This window comes from Mauremys reevesii, linkage group 1 (genome assembly GCF_016161935.1).
Source record: "Mauremys reevesii isolate NIE-2019 linkage group 1, ASM1616193v1, whole genome shotgun sequence".
NCBI lineage: Eukaryota > Metazoa > Chordata > Testudines > Geoemydidae > Mauremys > Mauremys reevesii.
Window position 1 is genome coordinate 51678542 of NC_052623.1, and position 16008 is coordinate 51694549.

General features: G+C 46.5%; 1 protein-coding gene across 4 annotated transcripts in view; it reads right to left on the minus strand.

Annotated features, from left to right (window-relative positions):
- Positions 1-14270, minus strand: part of KATNAL1 (katanin catalytic subunit A1 like 1) — a 49741-nt gene extending 35471 nt beyond the window's left edge. Inside the window, exon 1 of one of the 4 annotated variants that reach the window (XM_039520070.1) lies at positions 14090-14270. The gene's annotated coding sequence lies outside the window, so the exon portion shown is untranslated. Of the gene's footprint in view, positions 1-13827; positions 13847-13950; positions 14053-14089 lie in introns of those variants that run through there. The other 3 variants (XM_039520072.1, XM_039520073.1, XM_039520074.1) reach the window with 3 other exon arrangements.
- Positions 14271-16008: the final 1738 nt, after the last annotated feature.

Sequence of the window (16008 nt, forward strand, 5' to 3'; positions counted from 1 at the left end):
ACATCTAAAATTACAGAAATTGTAAGTAAAGGCAAGGAAATGAATTAGATTATCTTTTGTTTTAGCTTGTGAATTTTCCCTATGCTAAGAGGTAATTTCAGTCCTGTTTTGTAACTGGAAAACAGAGTCCGAGTCTGTGTTTTAAATCTTTTTATTTACTCTGTAAAGTTACCTTCCATCCTGATTTTACAGGTGTGATTCTTTTACCTTTTTTTTTTTTAAATAAAATTCTTCTTTTAAGACCCTGATTGATTTTCAGTGTCCTAAAAACCCAGGGGTTTGGTCTGTGCTCACTTTGTAACCAATTGGTTAGTACACCTCTACCCCGATATAACATGAATTCAGCTTTACAGTGCTAAAGCAGCACTCTGGGGGGGGGAGGGGCTGCGCACTCTGGTGGATCAAAGCAAGTTTGATATAACGTGGTTTCATCTATAACACAGTAAGATTTTTTGGCTCCCAAGGACAGCGTTATATTGAGGTGGAGGTGTATATTATTCTCAAGCCTCCCCAGGAAAGGGGGGTGAAGGGGCTTGGGGGAATATTTTGGGGAAACAGGGACTCCAGGTGGCCCCTTTTCCTAGATTTTGGTCTAAACCACTTGGTGGTGGCAGCAATACCATCCAAGAACAAGAAAAGGATTTGTGCTTTGGGGAAGTTTTAACCTAAGTTGGTAGAAATAAGCGTAGGGGGTCTTTCATGTAGGTCCCCACATCTGTACCCCAGAGTTCAGAGTGGGGAGGGAATGCAGACAGCAGGGTAGTGCAGGATACATTTATGCTCCATCTCACTGCAAACTAAGTGTTCGTGTACAGAATCAGGCTTTAATTTATATACCACCACAACATATATTAGCAACCAGCCACCCATGAATCACATCACATGAGGCTTTACATGTATTATATTATTTGTATTACATGAGTGATTAGGAGATCCAATCAACATTAAGAGCCCACTGGGTTAGGAACTTTTGAAAGACCTCATCTTAACCAGGTTACATTTTAAATATACAAGATAGGGAAAGAACAGGAGAAAGGGAAAGGCCACGTAAGCAGAAGTTTGGGAACAGAGACAGAATCAAGAATTGACCTCAGCTCTCAACTCCCATTTGAATGCACCTTAACCACAAGACTATCCTTTCTCTCTTTTAAAAATATTCTCTCCTTAGTAGCAGTTGCCCTGAAGATATCTTGAACCCAGTAGTTCCCAGCTACACTATGTCTAAAGAGCTCAGTTACACTCAATGCACTATAAAGACAAATGTACTTCTGTATACTATCCAATTTCTTTTAATTTGTGTAATGGAAGTAACAAGGGCTGACGAGGCAAATGTTTGTCGGCTTTTGGAGATTTTCTAAATATGAATTTCAATGCTCATGAAATATGCCAAATTGACAGCAATAGAAACACAAGTCTTCTCTGAAATCATAGGACATGACATGGGCAGTGGCGTTGAAAGCTTGGACACACTTTGTCCCAGGAATGCTGCTTTTACTTGAATCATAAAACAAGGTTACTTCCCTGCCGCTGGATGTCTTCAAAAAGATTGTCAAAACAGAGCTACATCACCGGGGTGGACCCAAAGATTGGAGCCCTCTGAAAAGTTTCTGAGAACTTGGTGAGATGGATGCTGGTGTCATCCAGAAATTTTTGGTAGAATCCATGAGGCCATTATTAATACAACCCCTCTGTCTGACTGACTCACTTCCAGAATATCCAACAATTTGTGAGACTTTTCTTGAACAGTAGATGGCTCAAAGACCAATGCATATATGCTCCTGATGAGCAGGTCTTGGAAGATTTTACATCTTCCATAATACTTTTGATGTCTATCATAACATCCTCTGGAGAAACATGAGTTGTATGGAGTATGGTCTACACTCTCTTCCTCAGCTGTGGAATCTGAATCATATCTCAGTGAAGGAGGTAGTACAGGGGTTTGGCAGGTTGGTATACCAAGAGGGAGATTAAAAAGTGACTGCCATTCCTATCCTCCAAGACTGTGATGTCCAGGAAGGCCATTTGGCTCATGGCAGATAAACGTGCAAAATGGCCCTTGTGCAGAAGGTGGGGTTCGAAACCTCAACTGAGAGGGATGTACTGAAGTACTCTGTGTCGACGGTTAAACCAAGAAAGGTCTAGTTTGAGGCAAAAGGAACTAAATGACCCTAGAATGAACCTCTCATTCTATTCCATTGGCACCAAAGTAACAATAAGGAAACTTCAGCTCCAAATCCTCAATTCCAAGGGAATCCTTAACATCACCCTAGCAAGTGGAGCACTGTGGGATTTCTGCTCAGCAGTACAGATAATGGAGCCTGAAATTAAAACTGTAGCCTCTCCGGGACTGAAACTGGGGAGAAAAGACAATCTTTCCATCAGAACTAGATAAGATGGACCTAATCCTTAGAACCAAGGAGATGGGCTTCTGATAACAAGAACATCCTACCTTAGCACCAGATAATTCCACCTTAATCTTCAGTGCCAACCACCTGCCTGATCCTCAGGAACATGACCACATGGAGCAATGGTGCCATGTATTCCTCTTTTCTCCATCTCTCGACACAAAGGAAAGTGGATTTGGTGTGGCGTCCAAAACTACCTTTGGGTTTCTCAGACCCTCTCTTGGAACCGGAACTGGATATGCCTGAAGACTGGAACTGCTAAGGGCTTGAAGCCAGTTCTGACTCCAATTCTGCACTGGAAGCTCTAAGAAGTCAACTCCCTACCCAATTTCAAGTCTCTGCTGCAAAGTTTGGGGGTACTAGAACTAGAACTAAAACAATTCAGAAAAAAAAATCCACCTTCTTCTGAAAAATAAAAGGGAAAAATAAAAACTATGAATCTCTATAAACATGAGCTATAGTAAGGCTAATGCAGAATAGCCAGGGTCTTTAAAAAATAAGGCAAAAATAAAGAGGCCTAGGCTATGTCTATGTTAGCACTTTTGTCAGTAAAACTTGTTTGTCAGGAGTGTGAAAAAACCACACCCCTAACCAACATAAATTACAGCAACAGATGTGCTGGTGTGAACAGCACTATGCTCTTCTGTCGACACAGCTACAGCTGCTCGCTGGGGTGATTTAATTATGCCTATGGTGGAGCTCTCTCCCATCAGCAGAGTGGCTACATGGCAGACCTTACAACTGCGCCGCTTTCAGTCAGTGATCTCCCTGCATAAGGAGACTGCTGCCTGACTAGAACGCAGAGGGGACTAAATCCAGAACAAGGGGCAGGAAAAGGACAAAGTGTTCCTGGGAGTTGGGGGGCAACGAATGGCTGGGCAAGGAGACTGGGAGCTGCGGGAGAAGAGAAGGAGAGGCTGGAGCCTGCAACAAGAAAGGGGGATAGACTGAGATTGGATAAGAAAACAAGGCTGTGGCTAAGTTGTTAGCTGGCAGCGCGCGCTGGTGGCGCGCGGCGTGGCAGGCCAGTCAGCACACCAGCAGGAGAGGCTCTCCCAGCTCCTCCAGCGCTCCCTCTCCCTCCCTCCCTGTGGGGCAAGCGAGGAGCGCTGCGCAGCGCGCTGGGCTGCTGCCTTGACACACATTGCTTTAGCGCCACAATTTTGCAGCGCTGAGAGTGTTTTCACACACCCTGCTGCAGCTGCAAATTTGTAAGTGTAGCCAAGCCCCAAGAGAGGGCAGCTAGAACTGAGAACAAGTGAAAAAGCAGGGAGGCAGATCAGACCTACGGCGACGAGATGTCCTGATTTTATAGGAACAGTCCTTACTTTTGGGTCTTTTTCTTATATAGGCTTCTATTACCCCCACCACCTACCCCTGTCCCGATTTTTCACACTTGCTGTCTGATCATCCTAATCAGACCTGGAGCAGCAAACTAGGAGTGGCTGGGCAAGGAGACTGGGTCTGGGGAGAAACCTGCAGACTAGAGACTGAAGTAGGGTAGGCAAGGAGAAAGGGACTAGGAGAAGGAGCCAGGGTGGGGAAGAGACAGGACTAGGACAGATTGGAGGGGATGGAGCAGAAGGGATCAAGTCTGAGGGGAGTAGGGATAGAATGGGCAGAAGTCTGTGCCCAACAGAGAACACTCCCCTCCACAGCCTGGGGAAAAAACCATTAATTCCTGAGTCTCACCATTCCTCTGCTGACAGCAAATACCTGTGAAATCCACTAGCAAAATGTGTCTCACACCCCCTCTTGTGGTACACACAAATGATGAGAACCTACTACTGCTATCAGTTACTTCACTAGTGGCAGAGAACTGGGCAGTGGAGCTAAAGGTTCCAACTCTGCTGATAAACCATCATGGGGGTGTCAATATGATGCCACATGATGAATTATCTGTTTTTCAGTTTGCTTTTTTAAAAAACTAGGAAATTACACATAAAAGTCCTAAGATAAAACAATAGTAAGGTTGTAAAGTCAAGCATTCAAATGTTAGGAAATGCCAGCTCCTTTGTGCACATGCATGATACAGTCTTCAATTACTATATCACATCCTATTTATCCACAAGATACCTATCTCATTCAGTGCACAGAAACAGGGATATGTATGAAAGGAAGCTGTTATTTGTAAGACTTGTTGCAGAAGCTGGAAGGGATGTAATGAATCAGGCAGGCTTTTGCAGAAACAGAAAAGATGGTTCTATAGTTAAGACAGCTGAATAACTGGATTCTATCCCTACCGCTGCCATAGGCACAAAACTTAAACCAAAATGTTCAAACTAACTGTGTTTCTCATTTTCTGGGTGGCCATCTTAATACCTTAATACTTCTGATTTGCAGAAGTGCACTGCGCTTTGAACATATAAAGTGCTATACAGTAGAACCTCAGAGTTACAAATACCTCAGAAATGGAGGTTGTTTGTAACTCTGAAATGTTTGTAACTGAACAAAACGTTATGGTGGTTCTTTCAAATGTTTACAACTGGACATTGACTTAACACGGCTTTGAAACTTTACCATGCAGAATAAAAATTTTGCTTTTAACCATCTTAATTTAAATGAAACAAGCACAGAAACCATTTCCTTACCTTTCAAATCTTTTTAAAAAAAACCTGTCCCTTCATTTTTTTAGTAGTTTATGTTTAACACAGTAGTTATGTTTGTACTGTATTTAATTTTGTTATGTGTGTCTCTCTGCTGCTGCCTGATTGTGTGCTTCCAGTTCCAAATGAGGTGTGTGGTTGACTGGTCAGTTTGTAACTCTGGTGTTCGTAACTCTGAGGTTCTACTGTATAATGTTACATTTCCTGAAAAAAATCAGGTTTTAGGCATCTCAAATTAAGCACCCAAAAATTGGTGGAAACTTTTAACCTTAATCTCTCGGTGCCTCAGTTCCCTATATGTAAACTTGTGGAACTCCTTGCCTGAAGGCTAGGACTATAACAGCGTTTAAAAGAGAACTGGATAAATTCATGGAGGTTAAGTCCATTAATGGCTATTAGCCAGGATGGGTAAGGAACGGTGTCCCTAGACTTCTTTTGTTTGTCAGAGGGTGGGGATGGATGGCAGGAGATCATTTGATCATTACCTGTTAGGTTCACTCCCTCTGGTGCACCTGGCATTGGCCACTGTCGGCAGACAGGATACTGGGCTAGATGGACCTTTGGTCTGACCCAGTACGGCCGTTCTTATGTAAACCGAGGGTAATATCTCCCCCTTGCCTAACAGGGGTATTGTGAAGCACTCAGACAGGGTTTTGAATAGCGTGCAGTAAATAAGGCATGGGGTCATACAGTGAGCAATGAGGAGAAAACAAAATATTGAATAGCTGCTCATTAAGTGAGCCCCATCCATCCTTTGCACTGAATGAGGCAGGAGTTCCGTGGAAAAAATAGTACGTGACAATCTAATTAAAGTCTGTATCATAATGCACATGGACAAGGGAAACAAATGATGGCTGCACAGGCAACCTTCATTCTGCCATTTCCTAGCTTTTTTATGCTTGACTTTGTAACATTAATAATGTTATTATGACATTGTTTGTACGCAAAATAGAGAGAAAACCAGCGGTCTACTCAAAATTCCTATGTTCCTAAAGGAACTACTAACTTTGCAATTGTTATCCAGGCACATCACCTCCACGTTAGTGCACACAACAAAATACATGTGACAGCGTGGGGCCGAGGGGTTTGGAGTGTGGGAGGGGGTTCAGGGGTGGGGTAGAGAGTTGGGATGCAGGGGATGAGGGCTCTGAGGTGGGGCTGGGGATTTGGGGTGAAAGCTGCCCAGGGCTTCGACGAGGAGAGAGAACTCCCTACAGCTCTCTCTCTTCATAGCAGCAGCTGGGCTCAGGGGAGGGGCGCCTCTCCCTGCCATGGCGGCTCCAGGGCTGGGGCTGCGGGTACAGGCACTGACTCCACGATGCTCCAGGGCTGGAGCACCCATGGCCTCCCCAGCCCCCGCCCCTCCTCACCTTCGCCTCCTCCATGAGCCCACCACGTCCCCGCTTTTCCGCCTACCTCCCAGCACTTGCTGATGCAAAACAGTTGTTTTGTGGTGTAACAAGCTCCGGGAGGGAGCAGGGAGGAGCGGGAACACAGCGCGCTCAGGGGAGGAGGCGAGGCTGGGGTGGGGATTTGAGGAAGGGGTTGGAATAGGGGCAGGGAGGGGGCAGATTTAGCACAGGGACTTTTGAGAAGGCGGTGGAATGGGGGCAGGAGGGGGTGGGGCCGGGATGGAGTCGGGGTGGGGCCTGGGGGGGGTCAAGCACCCACCTGCACCAGCAGAAGTCGGTGCTTATGGCCCCAGGATAAGCGCCTCTCCCACAGCTGGGGCAAGTCCGGGGCTGGGGAAGGGGCGTGTCTCCCCTGGCTGCAGCAGGTCCAGGCCAGGCTGGATTGAGGTCGGGGGAGGGACCCTTCTCCCCCGGCCGTGGCAGGTCCATGGCTGGGCTGGGTCGAGTCCCAGGTGGGCGGGGGGGAGGAATCCCCGGCCACATAGCTTAGAGGGAACTTGGGTGGTAGCTATGTCAATAAAAATTCTTCCATCAACCTAGTACTATCTACACCAGGAGTTAGATTGACTTAACTATGCATCTCAGGGGTGTGGATTTTTCACACTCCTGAGCAACACAGCTGGGTCAATTTAACTTTTTAGTGTAGACCAGGTCTCAGTCCGTCGACCTGGGCTGGGAGGCTCGCTACCACGAGCTGTGCAGACATACCCTGTGTGTTTAAGCACAGGCTATTTCTCCAAGTCTGTTTTCTAATCTCTGCATTTTTCCATTAATAGTGCCTCAGCAACTGCTCTTGACTGCTGTTTCATTGTTAAAATGCTCATATCATTTGGAAGGTTTTCCTTACAACTAATCTAAACTTGCCCTTCTTGAATTTAAGGCCACCAATTTAGTTCTATATCTTTGATCAATGTGGAATATGTCTCTCCCTCCCTTTATCTATTATTTCAAGGCTTTCTATATAACCATCTTCTCTCTCACTTTCCCTTCAAAGTTGTAAACTCTTTAAAATATAAACATAATAAATATGTTAACAGAACCTGAATGAGTAGCATGAACTGTAATAGTAATTAAAATATCAGAGAAAAGCAACCAATCCAGTTTCATTTTCAGCCAGTCCGAGACCTGTTACAAGTCTGCAGGACTGTTCATATTTCATAGCCTTTTAATTTCATATTATATTTCTTCACAATACCAATAGCACAGGGTTTTTTTAAACACTGAAATCTTTCAGAACTGGTTATTCATCTAATATTTAATTATTTAATTATTCATAACATTTTAAATTAATCTTGTCTGTGTGTAACAAATAGATTTCTTTCATTTCAGGTTCTACATCCTAGGACAATTGGCATTGATGTCTGTAATGAACATTGTCGCCTGCTCAGGAACTATGACTCACATCAGAGGCCATGTGCGTTATTGTAGATGCTATGGCCTAGTCTACACCTAAAATTTTAGATTCTCTCTACACTAGAAACTCTAAGGCACTGCAGCAGCACCACTGTAGTGCTCTAGCTTAGGCTGTGTCTACACTGCGCACCTTACAACAGTGTGGCTATGCTGTTGCAGCTGCGCCGTTGTAAGGTGCACAGTGTGGCCGCTTTTTATCGCCAGTAGAGAGCTCTCACAGTGACAAAATAAAACTACCTGCAACGAGGGGCAGTAACTTCATCGCCGAGAATGCAGCTCCCCGCAATGAAGCGCTGTCCACACCAGCGCTTTTTGTATTTTTTCACACCCCTAAGCGACAAAAGTTTTAGCGGCAAAGTGTCAGTGTAGACAAAGCCTTAGGTCTGGTCTACACTGGGGAGGGGGGTCGATCTAAGGTACGCAACTTCAGCTACGTGAATAACGTCGCTGAAGTCAAAGTACCTTAGCTCGAATTACTTACCGTCCTCACGGCGCAGGATCAACGTCCACAGCTCCCCATGTCGACTCCGTACCGCCATTCGCGTTGGTGGAGTTCCGGAGTCGACAGGAGCACATTCGGGGTTCGATATATCGCATCTAGATGAGACGCGATATATCGAACTCCGAGAAATCTATTGCTACCCGCCGATCCGGCGGGTAGTGAAGTCGTACCCTCCGACAGAAAGGGTTTTTCCACTGCGGTAGTAAACACACCTATCCAAGAGGTGGTAGCTAGGTTAACATAAAATTCTTCTGTTGACCTAGCGGTGTCTACGCCAGGGCTTAGGTCAGATTAATCACAATTGCACAGGGAGTGACATTTTTCACAGCAATGTAGTTAAGCCAACCTAACTTTGTGGTGTAGACTAGCTCTAAGGTCGATGCAGCTACATCATTCAGGGGTGTGAAAAATTCATATCCCCGAGAGACATAGTTAAGCCAACCTGAGCCCAGGTGTAGACACCACTAAGTCGACCAAAGAATTCTTCCATCAACCTAACTACCACCTCTCGATGGGGTAGATTTATTATAGTGACAGAAAAACCCTTTCCATCATTGTAGGAGGTGTCTACGCTATAGCACTGTAGGTGCAATTGTGCTGCCCTGAGATCTGGTCTACACCTAAAAATTAGGTCATCCTGGCTGCACAGCTCAGGGCTGTGAACAATTTCACACCCTGTGTGACACAGTTAGGTTGACCGAACCCACACCGTAGACCCAGTTAGGTTGACAGAAGAATTCTTCCATCAACCTAGCTATCGCCTCTCAAAGAGGTGGATTAATTACATCAATGGAAAAACCCCTTCAGTCAACACAGGAACCTACACTAATGTGCTAGTTGTGCCGTTATAATTTAGACATACCCTTAGTCTTAACTAAAGCCCATCAGATAAACTGAAGGATGGATGCAAAGAGCATTGGTTAGTTTCAGTAGGGGAAAAACAAAAATACACACACACACACACACACCACACTTCTCTCCGTTAGCTTTGTTTTCACTAAGTTCCCAAACTTCCATGCAAGTCTTTCCATAGACTTCCATGGGAGCTGACGATGCTTATCACCTTGCAGACTCCCATGATCCTACTTCAAGAGGGCACTTAAATACAGGCTTAATTTTAAGCATGTGGTTAATTGACTTCAGGATCTGACCATGTTCTTAATTGTGGTCCTCAACAGGGATGCCTTCCTCACTCCAGGCCTAAAAGTATACAAGGGAAGCTCAAAAAATTAAGCAACAAGTTGTTTTTTCCTTGCATTTCAGTCTTCAGACTGTACTGAAGTGAAATCCGTTTTGAAATGTTACAAGTATATTTGGAGAGGGGACACCAGATACTAGGCCTGTAGCATCGACATTTGCCTCTCAAAAGAGATTTGTTTCAATTCTTTTGAGGACAAATTTGAATTGCCTGAATTGCAAACAAAAACAGAATCTTAAAAAAATTTCAGAAGTTAATGGTAGTCAAAACTAAAGAAGAAAGCACTAAGCAGTTGATTAATGTTATAATTAGAGAGCGTGCTATTTCTGAACAGAAAAATTAAAATTCTGAAGAATTAACTTAACACATTAATGCCGGTGTACTAGGGTTTTTTGAAGTACTTGACAAAGAGGAATTACAGATTGCTATGTTATTTCTTGACGGGACGGCCAGTTTTAGTCCCTCCTTCAAATCTCCAAGTTGTTTCCAGTACAACCTTCAATAAAGGATTTCCACTGACTATAAGCTAAATCAAGCAGATGCTTAAGCCCATTAGTAACTTAAGGCATGAGTGGTTCCCCCTAAGTTAATGTTAAGTTACTCACATATTGTTCATAAAGCAGGGCCATAAAGATCAGAATATACACTACTACTTTAATTTAGGCCTCAGAACTTTTCCCCATTTAAACTATACTTCTCTAAGAATCAAACTAATTGTCTTATGATTATAAACAAGCTCAAGATATTTCTCTACTCAGATAATAATGGTTTAGACCAGCGGTTCTCAGACTGTGGGTCAGGACCTCAAAGTGGGTCACAATCCCGTTTTAATGGCATTGCCAGGATTGGCTTACACTTGCTGGACCCCAGGCTGAAGTCCGAGGGCTTCAGCCCTGGACAGCAGGGCTCAGGTTGGAGGCCCCCTCCCTCAGGCTGAAGCCCTTGGGCTTTGGCTTTAGCCCCCGCCCCCATCCAGGGTGGTGGGGCTGGGGCAGACTCAGGCTTCGGTCCCCCTCACCACCCAGGGTCATGTAATAATTGTTGTTGTTAGAAGGGGGTCGCACTGCAATTAAGTTTGAGAATCCCTGGTTTAGACAAGTAGGCACCAGAGACAAGTTCTCTATTATTGGTGGGGCAGGCTTCAAGTCTTAGGATATTTCCATTTTTTAAAAGGTGATTCTTTTGAGGGACAATTAGTTATGTTGAAAAAGACCTCATATATGTATAATCAAATTGACCTGCATATACAAGACCTGTCATTGATCCACCTTGCCCTAACTTCTGTCCACTTGCCTTCCCAGCCTGAGATTGTGCATTCCTTGGAGTACCTGACATTCCTTCTTGAATGTTTGGAAATGGCATGCATTGTTTGCACTACTATGAACAAATATTACTTTAAATAATAAGAAGCAATGCAACATCATTGATTGAAAACATAAATTTATGGGGATGAGAAAAGATTAAACATATACTTAGAATATTTCTTAAATTTGAATCCCAGTGTAATTTCAGTCTTTATCTCAGAAACTTCAGTAAATTTGTATCTTATTTTTATCTTCTGAATAAATTCTGTTTCTTATTACTGCAAGATGTATATTTTTGAAATGATAAACAATTGTTAATAATGGATGGATCTAAATTGAAATGTTTATCCCACAGCATGAAAAGTAAAATAAGTTAGTGCTCAGAGATTAAAATGGAAATTGTACATCCAGGGTCAAAATCTTTCTTGCCATACTCATTTAAATATTTCAATTGACTTCAATGGGACTATGGGTATGAGTAAAGCAAGCAGCATTTGGTTCCCAGTCTTAGAAAGCCTGACTTGAATATGCCTAGCATACATATTTTCTAGCAGCTGATTATAAATAAGTAGCTTTACTGATGCCAAATGTTCCAGGTAGAATGAGTCTGTCCTGTGACTGTATATAAACATCAATTAGCATGAATCCTAACACTTCATTTGCTTTCAGTGGAACATTGATTACCAAGAGCAGTATAGCTGAGAAGATACATAGGCAAAAAGATACCAGCCTTTACCCCCTTTTCATTCACTTTTCTGCCTTTATTCATGCTGCCCGTTATACTGTTCTGGTCTACCAAGGCACTACCCTCGCCTTATTTAAGTTGTGCTTAAAAAAAATCTCACTTTTCTTGCAATATCTACAATAAATGAGTCAGTTATTTTCACTGGTTTTAATGTGATCTGTTTTATTTTCCCATTAAAAAAAGAAAAACACGAAGATGTGTACATCTTATAGCAAATAGCTACATTATGCTATTGCTCTAACCACTTTCCTACTGCTGTAATCCTTACTGATAGTGTTACGTCTAAGGCTATGTCTACACCATAGACAGCGGGTATAATAGGCCTTCCCTGGCACAGCCGCGGCCGAAGGAGCCATTTGCTGGTTTTTACTTATGTGCCATGCAGGTTCCGGGGTGACTGAGGAGGCAGTATCTGCTATTCAGCTTCCTGGGTTCTTCAGTAATTTCCCTGGACTCCAGAGAGATTACCGATGAACCCAGGAAGCTGAGTAGCAGATACCACCTCCTCAGCTGCCCTGGAACCTGCATGGCGTATATAAAAAGTTCCCCATTCTTCCACTGGGCGACACTACCTATACCAATGGGAGGGGTTCTCCCCAACATAGGTAATCCACCTCCCCAAGAGGCAATAGCTAAGTCAACAGAAGAATTCTTCCGTCAACCTAGTCCTGTCTACACAGGACTTAACTACATTGCTCTGGGGTGTGAATTTTTCACATCAATGAGCAACATAGCTGGGTCAATCTAAGTTTCTAGTGTAGACCACTGCCAACTCTTCTGGGTAGGGACAGCATTTTTCCTCTTCTCTGAAGGATGTATCACACATTTAAGTACTATAAAATAAATAAGTTGAAAATATATGACTTTTCCCAACTGAGCAGCATACTAAATGTATTCACTGTATTTACAGCAAGAGAGAACAATTTTTCAAATGTAATTAAATTATAAATGTTTACAATTTGTAAATATCTTAGGAATGGTTGGGAAAGAAATCCCTAGAGTCCTAAATCATTTGCCTATTCACCAATCAATCCTTCCTCTTGGACACATTAGAAACCACTTGCAGGTGCTCAACTAACATCTCAGTGCATCTGCTACAACTAGAGTAAAATGCACAAAATAGGGTGCATCTAGGATTGGAAATGTTTTTTCCTTTCCCCTAGAAACAAATGTCCATCACTTTAAAAATAGAGGACACAAGCCAGTGAAGAATATACTGTAAGGAAAAATCCTGCACTAGTCCCTACAGGACAAAGCACAACCTAACATTTTGTTCCATCTCCAGTTACTATATTGAACATAGACCTTTGTATGTTAAATCTCTCTGGAGCAGGAACTTTGTTTTCTGCCTTTTCTAAAGGGACAAGCTGCAGAACACACTAAATCTGCAACCTTGGGCGAGCAGGCTGTACAATCAGGATGGAAGAGCTGAGCATTACAAAGACAAAAGGAACTATGAAAAGTAAAACTGGCTGTGTGCATGTGTAGAGCGGCTAATGCAACAGGGTCAGTGTTTGCGAGGTGCATTAGAAATGCACAACAGACAATAAATCATTTTTTCAGAGTAGCAGCCGTGTTAGTCTGTATCTGCAAAAGGAACAGAAGTATTTGTGTCCACCTTAGAGACTAACAAACTTATTTGAGCATAAGCTTTCGCGGGCTACAGCCCACTTCATCCGACACATAGACTGGAACATACAGCAAGAAGATATTTATACATACAGAGAACATGAAAAGGTGGAAGCAGCCATACCAACTGTAAGAGGCCAATTGAGATGAACTATCATCAGCAGGAGGAAAAAAAAAACTTTTAACATGATAATCATATAAGGTGTGAGGATACTTAACATGGGGAAATATTATCTATTTCCCCATCCCCTTACACACCCACTTCTCCATCCTCATTATACACCATTAACCCCTCCGCGCACAACTCCCCCCTCCCCCCAGCCCCAGGGAGGGGAGCGGCTCCCCAGCTCCCTGCCTGGCTCCGGGCGCTGCTTTGTCCGCTCGCAGAGCCTCGCCCCAGATGCTGCGGTCCCACAATCCCCCGACAGACGGTGGGGTGGGGGAGCGGCATCGGCACCGTTATACGGGCCCAGTCTGCTGCAGCGGCCCCACGCTGGGACCCAGCCTACGCTGCCGCAGGCCCCGGTGCCGCACCCACCTCCGGCCCCCCAACAAATCACCCCCGACCCCCCAAAGGCTCAGATGTCGGGGCAAAGCCAGGCTGTGCCCCCACCCGGCTACACGCAGCGCGCTGGGATTTGTAGTCCGGTCCCGCCCGCGCCTCTGCGGCCCATCACAGAACGCGTGAACCCCAGAACTACATCGCCCATCCTGCTTCGCGGCAGAGGCTCCGCACCTCCCTCCCCCCGCGGCCGGCAGGACAGAGGAACGTTCAGTCGCCAACGCTGCTCGCGCCACGGACCCTATTGGGGTTTGTTTCGCGTCCCCTCCCCAGCAGCCGCGATGGGCGCCACCTAGTCAGCCCCTGCCCTTACCTGGTGGAGTCACCTCCGCCGCTGACGCTGGGCGCGTGCCCGCTGGCGGGGGGCGCAGCCCGCAGACTCCGTTAGCCCGTGGCGTGCGCGCTGCGGCGGCGGCGGCTCGTTGCCATGGCGCTGAGGGGCGACGCCCGGCCATGGTGCCTGGGTATCCCGCTGCTCCGCCCCGCCCCCCGCCCCGAGAGAGGCTGGGGGCGGGCTGCTCTCCCCTGAGGGGTGTGTGGAACCCAGACCCCTTCCCCTTCCTCACCACACCCGGCGGGGGGGGACCCACAGACACCCCCCACCTACTTCCGCCCGCCACAGCCGGGGGGCAGCCTTATCCGCCCCCACAGACACCCCCTACTTCCGCCTGCAACACCCGAGGGGCAGCGTTATCTGCCCCCACCGACCTCCCCCACAGTCCTCCCACATACCCACACACTGCCTGCCCCCTCACAGCCTGCATGTGCCCTGTCCTCCCCAACACTCACACTCTGCCTGACCTCTGTCCTCCCATGTACCCACAGGCTGCCTGTCCGGTCCGGCCCCCCACAGCCCGCTTGTCCCCTGTCCTCCCACATGGTGCCTGTCCCCCCACAGCCCACTTGTCCCCCATCCTCCCATGTACCCACATGGTGTCTGCCCCTACATATTGCACCTATCCTCCCACATACCCATATGCTGTTTGTGAGTCTGTGACACAGAAGCTGGCACTCACCCACCAAACTTCCAACAGATGGGAATGATTTTTAATCTTGCCGAGCTGGGCTGAAATCAAATTGGTGATGCACAGGGGAAAGGCTCTATGACAGTGGGTCTCAAACTTTTTTACTGGAGACCCCTTTCACATCGCAAACCTCTGAGTGCGACCCATAATAAGTTAATCACACTGTTTAATATATTTAACACCATTATAAATGCTGGAGGTAAGCTGGGTTTGGGGTGGAGGTTGACAGCTTGTGACCCCCCATGTAATGACCTTGCGACCCTCTGAGGGGTCCTGACCCCCAGTTTGAGAACCCCAGCTCTGGCTCATTAGCAATGCCTTCACACATCCAGTGTCCAATAAGTAAGGCTAAGATTATGTGACTTCTGTGACCTCCGTGACATCTGATGCTTCAGCCATGGGCTGTGCATATCATAGGCTGCGGGAGGCTAAGCATCCCCAAACAGCCCCATGTGGCCCAGCTTACGCTTCACCTGAGGCCTCTTCCTGCTTGCCACTTCCTCCTCAGCCCCAGCCCAGGCAGGCTGCTCCTCTTCTGGGGCAGCTGGCTTGCACCTGGGACTTGGGGCAGCTGGAGCCACCCAGCGCTGGGGGGACCCCAGGCGTGCCACTTGGTGCTCCAGGGCTGGGGGCGGCTGGAGGCACTGGGGCTGCTCACCCTATGCTGTGGGGGATGAGAGGGGGGGCCATGGCACCCAGGCTGGGGAGTGAAGCCTGCCTAGGAAAATGGGGCTGCAGGAGGAAGAGAGCTCCAATTGGATTTGCAAAAAACTATCCTCCATGGCCATTTGCAGAAATAAAGCCCATATGCCTACCGAGCGATTGCTGTTCATGGTAAAGCTCCATACTGGTGCTTATGCCACCCAACAGTGGGGCCATGGTGCCTGGTGCTCCGGGGCTGGAGGCCATGCACCACCTACCCACACACTGCTCTGGGGCTGGAGGTGCTTGGGCATCCTTGGGTGGGGGGGCCTTGGGCAGAAGGGGTGGGCTGGGCTAGCCTCCCCAAGCCCACGGTTCACCCACCACCCATGTCTACAGCCCCAGGGTGGTGGGGTGGGAGCTGTCAGCCATCATGGGCCAGGGAGCTGTGAACTGCCATGGGTGGCAGGGGCCCCAGCAGCTCCCAGCTACTGCTGGGGGACCCAGAGCTCCCAGCCGATCTGAGCGGTGAGCAGATCTGCAGCTCTGAACCACCAGCCCCGGA